Genomic DNA, 6,891 nt, shown 5'->3' with positions numbered 1-6,891 from the left:
TTGTCAGTGGCACTTGAGTCCCAACCTTCTGGTGAAGGCAATCCACTCTGTCAGACAGTTAAATACGAGGGTCCTCTGATAACTGTTCAGCTGAAGGTTGAACTGGCAATGAAGGGTACGGCACTGACCCCTGGCGGCCTTGACCTGTTGTTGCCCCCAGTCAGTGGGGAGAGAGCAGGGAAGGAAAGCACCCTTCCTCCTTACAGTTCAAATCTGTGTAATGGGAGTCTGGGACTGCTAGTCCTTCCTAAACTGGCACTCCCCAGTTCAGAACTTGTTGATAAAAACTGGTTTAAAAAGCACAGGTCAAGCCCAGGCCCAGGTAGGGCCTCCTATGTCCCGCGGTAATCTAAATCTTGAGAGTCCACACTCAGGTCCACCTGTGTGGGGGGTTGGCAGGTCTGATTCATCCTGGATGAAACCAGCATCATTTAAAAATTTTTTTTATTAATTTAATTTATTTATTTTTGGCTGCATTGGGTCTTTGTTGCTGTGTGCGGGCTTCCTCTAGATGCGGCGAGCAGGGGCTACTCCTCGGTGTGGTTCACCAGCTTATTGCAGTGACTTCTCTTGTTGTAGAGCACGGACTGTAAGTGTGCAGGCTTCAGTAGTTGTGGCACATGGGCTCAGTAGCTGTGGTGCATGTGCTTAGTTGCTCTGCGGCATGTGGGATCTTCCCGGACCAGGGCTCAAACCCGTGCCCCCTGCCTTGGCAGGCGGATTCTTAACCACTGCGCCACCAGGGAAGTCCTGAAACTAACATCATTTTAAAATGCAGTGACCCAGGGACTGGGTCACACAGCCAAGGCAGGGACACGGGTTCGAGCCCTGATCCGGGAAGATCCCACATGCCACAGAGCAACTAAGCCCATGCACCACATCTATTGAGCCTGCGCTCTAGAGCCCACTAGCCACAGCTACTGAGCCCGCACACTTACAGTCTGTGCTCCACCACTGCAACGAGAAGCCCGCGCACCGCACCGAGGAGTAAGGCCACTTGCTGCAACTAGAGAAAGCTTGCACACAGCAACGAAGACCCAACGCAGCCAAAAATTAATTAATTTTTAAAAACCCCACAGTGACAGTGACCCAGCATTCTAGAGAAAGGCACCCAATAAATTCCTGACTCTGACTGCTCAGATTCACTGAGGAAAGGGAAGTGGGCTGGAATGTTCTCATCAGCACTGTCCAGATGGAGGGTGAGCTGGGTCTCTTTGGGCCAAGGCTGTAAAACCAGGATGGAAAAAGAAAGAGTCCCCCCAGCACCGTCCAATCTGCTTCTGCAAGGCTGCTGGGGGCTTCTGCTTTTACCTAGTCCTCCCGAGGCTCCCTGGCCTGGGGCTTCTGGAGCTTTTAGCAGGATTCCAGTTCAGAGTTTTCTGATTAGCAGCCGGCTTTTCAGAGTCTTTCATCTTTATATTTTTCAAAATCATTTTAAGCAACCTGGTAAAGTCCATTTAAAAAAAATAATAATAAATGGAAAAATTTTCCCCACCATTGAGTTCCCAGTCACTGCGGCTGTCCTGGGTGCCTCTGTGCTCCCTCCCCCAGGCTCTCTTTGCTCACCTCAGGTGCTAGGCAGATAAGGAGTTTTTATGCTTTTTGTTTTGTTTTCCTGAAGATCTTTCCTGGCACTTTGACAGACCTTTGGTGCCCTGTGAGATAACAGAATATATATATATATATGAACAGTCGGAGTATCTCTTGTTCAAATATTTGGTCTTTGACCCCGGTTCCTGGGACTGAGCTTCTAGATCCCTTGGAATTTCCTGGATGATGGGAGTGTCTTTTGTTCTAATGAGGCCACTCTGGGTGGGCTTGTGGATGGGAGCTGGTCACCAGAAAGACCAGCCATGATTAGAAGCTTGGAATATTCAGCCCCATCCCCCATTCTCCAGAGAGGGCAGATGGGCTGGAAATGGAGTTAATAATTGATTTTTGCCTGCATGAGGAGGCCTTCCCCAAACCCCAAACAGTATGGCGTTTGGAGAGTTTCCAGGTTGGTAAACACAAGTGCGGGGAGAGTGGTGCACCCGGAGAGGGCACGGAAGCTCCACACCCCTCCGCGCACACTTCGCCCCATACATCTCCAGGTGGGTGTTCATCTGTATCCTTTATCCTATCCCTTTGTCACAAACTGGTAAACTGTTTTCCTGAGCTCTGTGGGCCACTCAAGCAAATTAATCAAACCTGAGGAGGGGGTCATGGGAGCCCCCTGTTTACAGCTGATCAGTCAGAAGCACAGGTAATAACCTGAACTTGGGATCAGCATGGGGGAAGCAGGGGTGGGGGCCGTCTTGTGGGACAGCACCCTTAACCTGTGAGATTTTACACTTTCTCCAGGTGGATAGTGTCAGAACTGAGTAAAACTGTAGAATACAGAATAGTCTGGGGGGGGGGACCCACACATTTGGTGGCCAGAAGTGTCAGTGATGAAGTGTTCTGTGAGGTGTAAAGGAGAAACAGAGGCAGGAAAGACTGAGTTTCTCAAATGCATACCCAGAGAAGACTGGAACTGAGGGGACCCCCCCCCCCTAAGCATCTCCTGCAGCCCCATCAGTGTATAACAGCTCAGGACTCTGGCTCCCAGATCACCCAGACTGCAGCCAGGCTGGGCCTGGGTAGGGCCTCCCTCCCAGGGTGCAGCCACCTAGAACCAGCCTCTATGTTCCTCACTGCCTTTCACACTTTCCAGGCGCAGTGAGCATCCGGGCCCCCTGCTTTTTAAATGCCCTGAGTGCCCAAAAATCCATTTTACTTGGAGGCTTGGGCACAATGATCCATCCCTGGGATAAAGGGATTTGTCCTTCTGACACCAAAGACGTACAAAATGACAGCGAAACTAATCACTGCCAGTGTTACACTGGCACCCACAGCAACTTCCCTGTGTTGGAAGATTTCCAAAGAATAGCGGGCAGAGGCCCTTGGTCACGACAGGAAGAGGTAGGGCACAGGGGTACTGTGACATCCTCCAGGGAAGGACAGCTTTTCCCTTGGCCATCGGAGGCCCGGGCCCAGAGGGGCAAGAAAGCCGGACCGGACATGGAACCCGGGGCCCAGCCCTCCGGGGCCCCGGGGGACGGGAAGGCCGAGCCGCAGCAACAGGCCCTCGCTCAGTCCATCGAGGGCCACGGCCAGGTAGTGCTGCTGGGCGAGCTCTGGAAGCAGGATGAGTGCTGTGTGACGCTGCAGAACATTCTGGAGCAGGGCCCGACGGATCAGCCCTCTCGGCCCTCATCCCTCCGAGCCACGAGCGGCCACAGCAGCTCCAGCATCTGAGCCACGCGGCGGCTCAAGCGCTCCCGGAGACCGCTCGCGGAGGTGCGCCGATTGCCCGGCCGCCAAGTCCAAGCGCTGCACGCAGAAGCAGCCCTGCGACCGGCGCAAGGCTGGGGACTCGCAAGAGCGCAAGCGTGAGGCGGCTCGGGCTGCGGCTCTGACTCCGGCTCCGGCTCCGGCTGGGAACCCCGGCTCCGGGCTGGCGGAGGACGCGGCGTCAGGCTGCCAAGACCCTAGGCGGCCGCTGGCGGCGCCCTCGCGCCGCGCGTCCGCGCTGCGCTCTCAGCTGCCGCGGCTGCAACTGCTCCTGCAGCAGGTGCGTGACCAGGGCCGCCGCCCGCCCAACGCGCTCGTCGGGATCGTCGTGCAGCCCCGGGGCGACGAGGCAGCCGAGGCGCGCAGCCGCATGGAGACCCTGCTCTGCAGCGCCTTCGCCCCTCACAGCGCCTCCGTGGAGGTGCACACGGCCGTGTTCTGCCCCAGCCGCCCCGAGGGCACCCTGGACATCCAGCTGGCCGCCAGCGGAGCGCACAAGGGCGCGTCGCCGGGCTGCGTCCCCCTAGTGGATCGGGCGACCCAGACGGATGGTGAGGGGCCCGAGGGCGGGGGCCCGGAACGCCAGGTTGCCACGGGCGTCCCCAGGTGGGAAACTTCTAATACAGAGGGAGTTCCCTGACCCTGCTGGCCCCAAGTAGTAGACAAATCCCCCGTGTCACAGTCCCTCTCCTAACGCCTCCACGTAACTCCGTTTTGGGTAAATATGAACTAGATTTCTCGCCCCAGGTGTCTCGCTGGGGCAATCTCGGGTCAAAAATGTTCGAATTCACTTCATGTGTAGTTAAACCTCCCACCAATCCACCCGACTCCCTTCCGCCTTGCCCACTGCTCACAATCAAGCTTTTCCAAGGTCCAGATTCGGGAGTTTGTAGTTCCCGGCCCCGTCCCCTCCTCTCCACGTCCACTATTCCTTGCTTGGTTCCTTGGTCTTCTCCTCCAAGGAATCGCAACTACCATAAAAAACATGCCTATGGTGAGCCAGGCACTGTTCTAAGGGCTTTTCACGACTAATCCTCACAACCCTCTAAGGAAGGCGCTGTGTTGGAGTAGCCCCGGTCCCCCGCGCGCCTCGCCCCCAATGCAGGATTCTTAGCCACAGCCCTTGAAACCCTTCCTATCCAGGAATCCAGGCCTGCGGCCCCAGCGGGTTAATCTGTGGGTCTGAGGGCCCTGGGCCACCGGCCAGCTCTTAAATGAGCACCAAGTGCCTCTGCTGCCCAGAGCCCTTCCAGGGGCAACAATTGGGAAGAAGGAAGTGCTCCGGGCTTGGTAGTCCAAAGCCCGCTCCCTGGAGGCTCTGACACCCTTCTGCTGGTGACCAGAGCACGTTGTCTCCTCCGCCGATTAGCTGCCCTTCTGACATGTGGGGGTGAAGGGTCAGCTGCTGTCTGTGGTGCCATCCAGATCTAAGATGCTAGTTTCAGGACAAACGGTGACTGCTTGTTCTGGGTGCCCAGGATGCATCCAGAGGGCGAGAACTAGCAGGGACCCTCTGGTCAGGCCCGCATCCTGACTTCCTAACTTTGCAGCCCTTTAGACTCATTCTTCTCGCTCTCCTAAATAGTCCATGAGGTCTTCCCATGGCTGGCTTTCCTGCTTCAGAAAGCCCCTTGCCTGGGGACTGTTCCAACCATGATCCTCAGGCAAGTCCAGAAAATCCCAGTCCATCTTTGCAAACAAGCCATTCGTGATGCAGCTCCAAGGTGCCTTGTCCCCCCTCGGCCACACCCAGCTTGCCTTCAATGATTCCCCGTGTTCCTTGGCCTCTCACCGTCACCTTGAAGCAGCTCACATTGAGCCCCTTCTCTGGACTTTGGCCCTAGAGAAGACGAGGATAGAAATCATTCTAACCCCACGTAGGATGTGATCTGGGGCCCAGAGAGGGAGAGATTGCTTCCAGTTGGGGACCTACAGAAAGGCTTTTCATGAGGAGATGGGTCCACGTGAGGTGAATCGTTTTTTTTTTTTTTCTTTTTTGCGGTACGCGGGTCTCTCACTGTTGTGGCCTCTCCCATTGTGGAGCACAGGCTCCGGACGCGCAGGCTCAGTGGTCATGGCTCACGGGCCCAGCCGCTCCGCGGCATGTGGGATCTTCCCAGACCAGGGCACAAACCCGTGTCCCCTGCATCGGCAGGTGGACTCTCAACCACTGTGCCACCAGGGAAGCCCTGTTTTTGTTTTTGTTTTTTTGAAAATTTAAACTTCTTTATTTTACATTTTACAACTTGGATGTTTTATGTTTTGACGTTTGAAACAAATTTGTAAACAATGACTTTTATGGAAAACTACACATCATAAGCAGTATGCACTCTAGTTATTTGATTGGTTTATGAACAGTCTCCAGGAGGTTGAAAATAGCTAAGATTCAACTGTGTTTTAATTACTGCCAATTTCAAGTGATAGCTCCGAGAGGTGCTTTTGAAGTTTAGAGCCAGAAAGAAGTGGAACAAAGTATATTTGAGAACACAGTGCAGTAACTAAGGCTGCCCAGGCTGTGAGCTTGGAGACAGCCTGGCTGAGACTAAGCTTGAGGATTTAGCATCTTCACCAGGCTGGACTCACACCTCGGCTCTGCATGTGATCTCCAGACCACAGTTTCGTTATTCTTGGGAAAGTCAGGTCTATCCCACTGGAACAATCCATTCAAGAGTGAGAGATGAGAGTACAAGAAGGAAAAGGCAGAACCAAGCCCAGAAGGACCCATCTTCCTACAGTTGCTGTCTGGTCCACCTAGCTCATTGGTGCCAGGAGTCTAGGACCAGGTGAAGGGTCCTGAGCTTTTCAGGCACTACTATGGTCTCCATTCATCCCACCCCCACCTCCAGAGGACAACTACTCTCCCACTTGCCATGAAGCTTGGTGGGTTACAGGTAGGGTTAGTAACCAGGATTCAGAGAACTGAACTGACAAATCCAGTCATAAAATTCACGTGGAACACCGAAGTACAGCCTCTTCTGCCTCCGGCCTGGGGTCCCAGGCTCAGTACCTTGTCGGGCAGGGAAGTAAACTAGGCCTGCAGCACTGGTAACCCATTGGAGGAAGGACAGCTCTTCACACTGCTCTTGCAAGTTCTGGCTTTACCGGCAAGCTCAGGAAGATCCTATCTCCCCAGGCAACTCCTCCTTTGCATATGCAGAAACAGCATATACGCTTATAATCTGCAAATTATGTACGTTATCACACCTCACACAGCCAGTCACAGGTCCCCAGTGAAGTGAGAAGGGATGGAAAAGGAGCCCATCTGAGCATGGGGCTGAATCCCACATCAACACCAAACAGCCAGAATCCCCCCCTCCCCAACGCTGCCCCCTGAGCTGCCATGCCCCACCCTGCAAGGCCATATGCTTAAGGCAAGAGGAGGCTGCAGAGCATGGAACAGTGGCCCTTGGCAATGAGAACAAGGTTACGTGTTTACCTCATGCAAACCAGCTCCCTGGAAACCTGCAGGGGACAAGTGACTCAACACACACATCCCAGAATCCTCGCGGGCTCTTGGCAAATGTGCCTTCCCCCACTGGCTCAGCCACAGCTGCCGGGATGCCATGTGCCTCCTTT

The sequence above is a fragment of the Mesoplodon densirostris genome, chromosome 8 (genome assembly GCF_025265405.1).
Source record: "Mesoplodon densirostris isolate mMesDen1 chromosome 8, mMesDen1 primary haplotype, whole genome shotgun sequence".
NCBI lineage: Eukaryota > Metazoa > Chordata > Mammalia > Artiodactyla > Ziphiidae > Mesoplodon > Mesoplodon densirostris.
Note: the sequence above shows the minus strand (reverse complement) of the source record.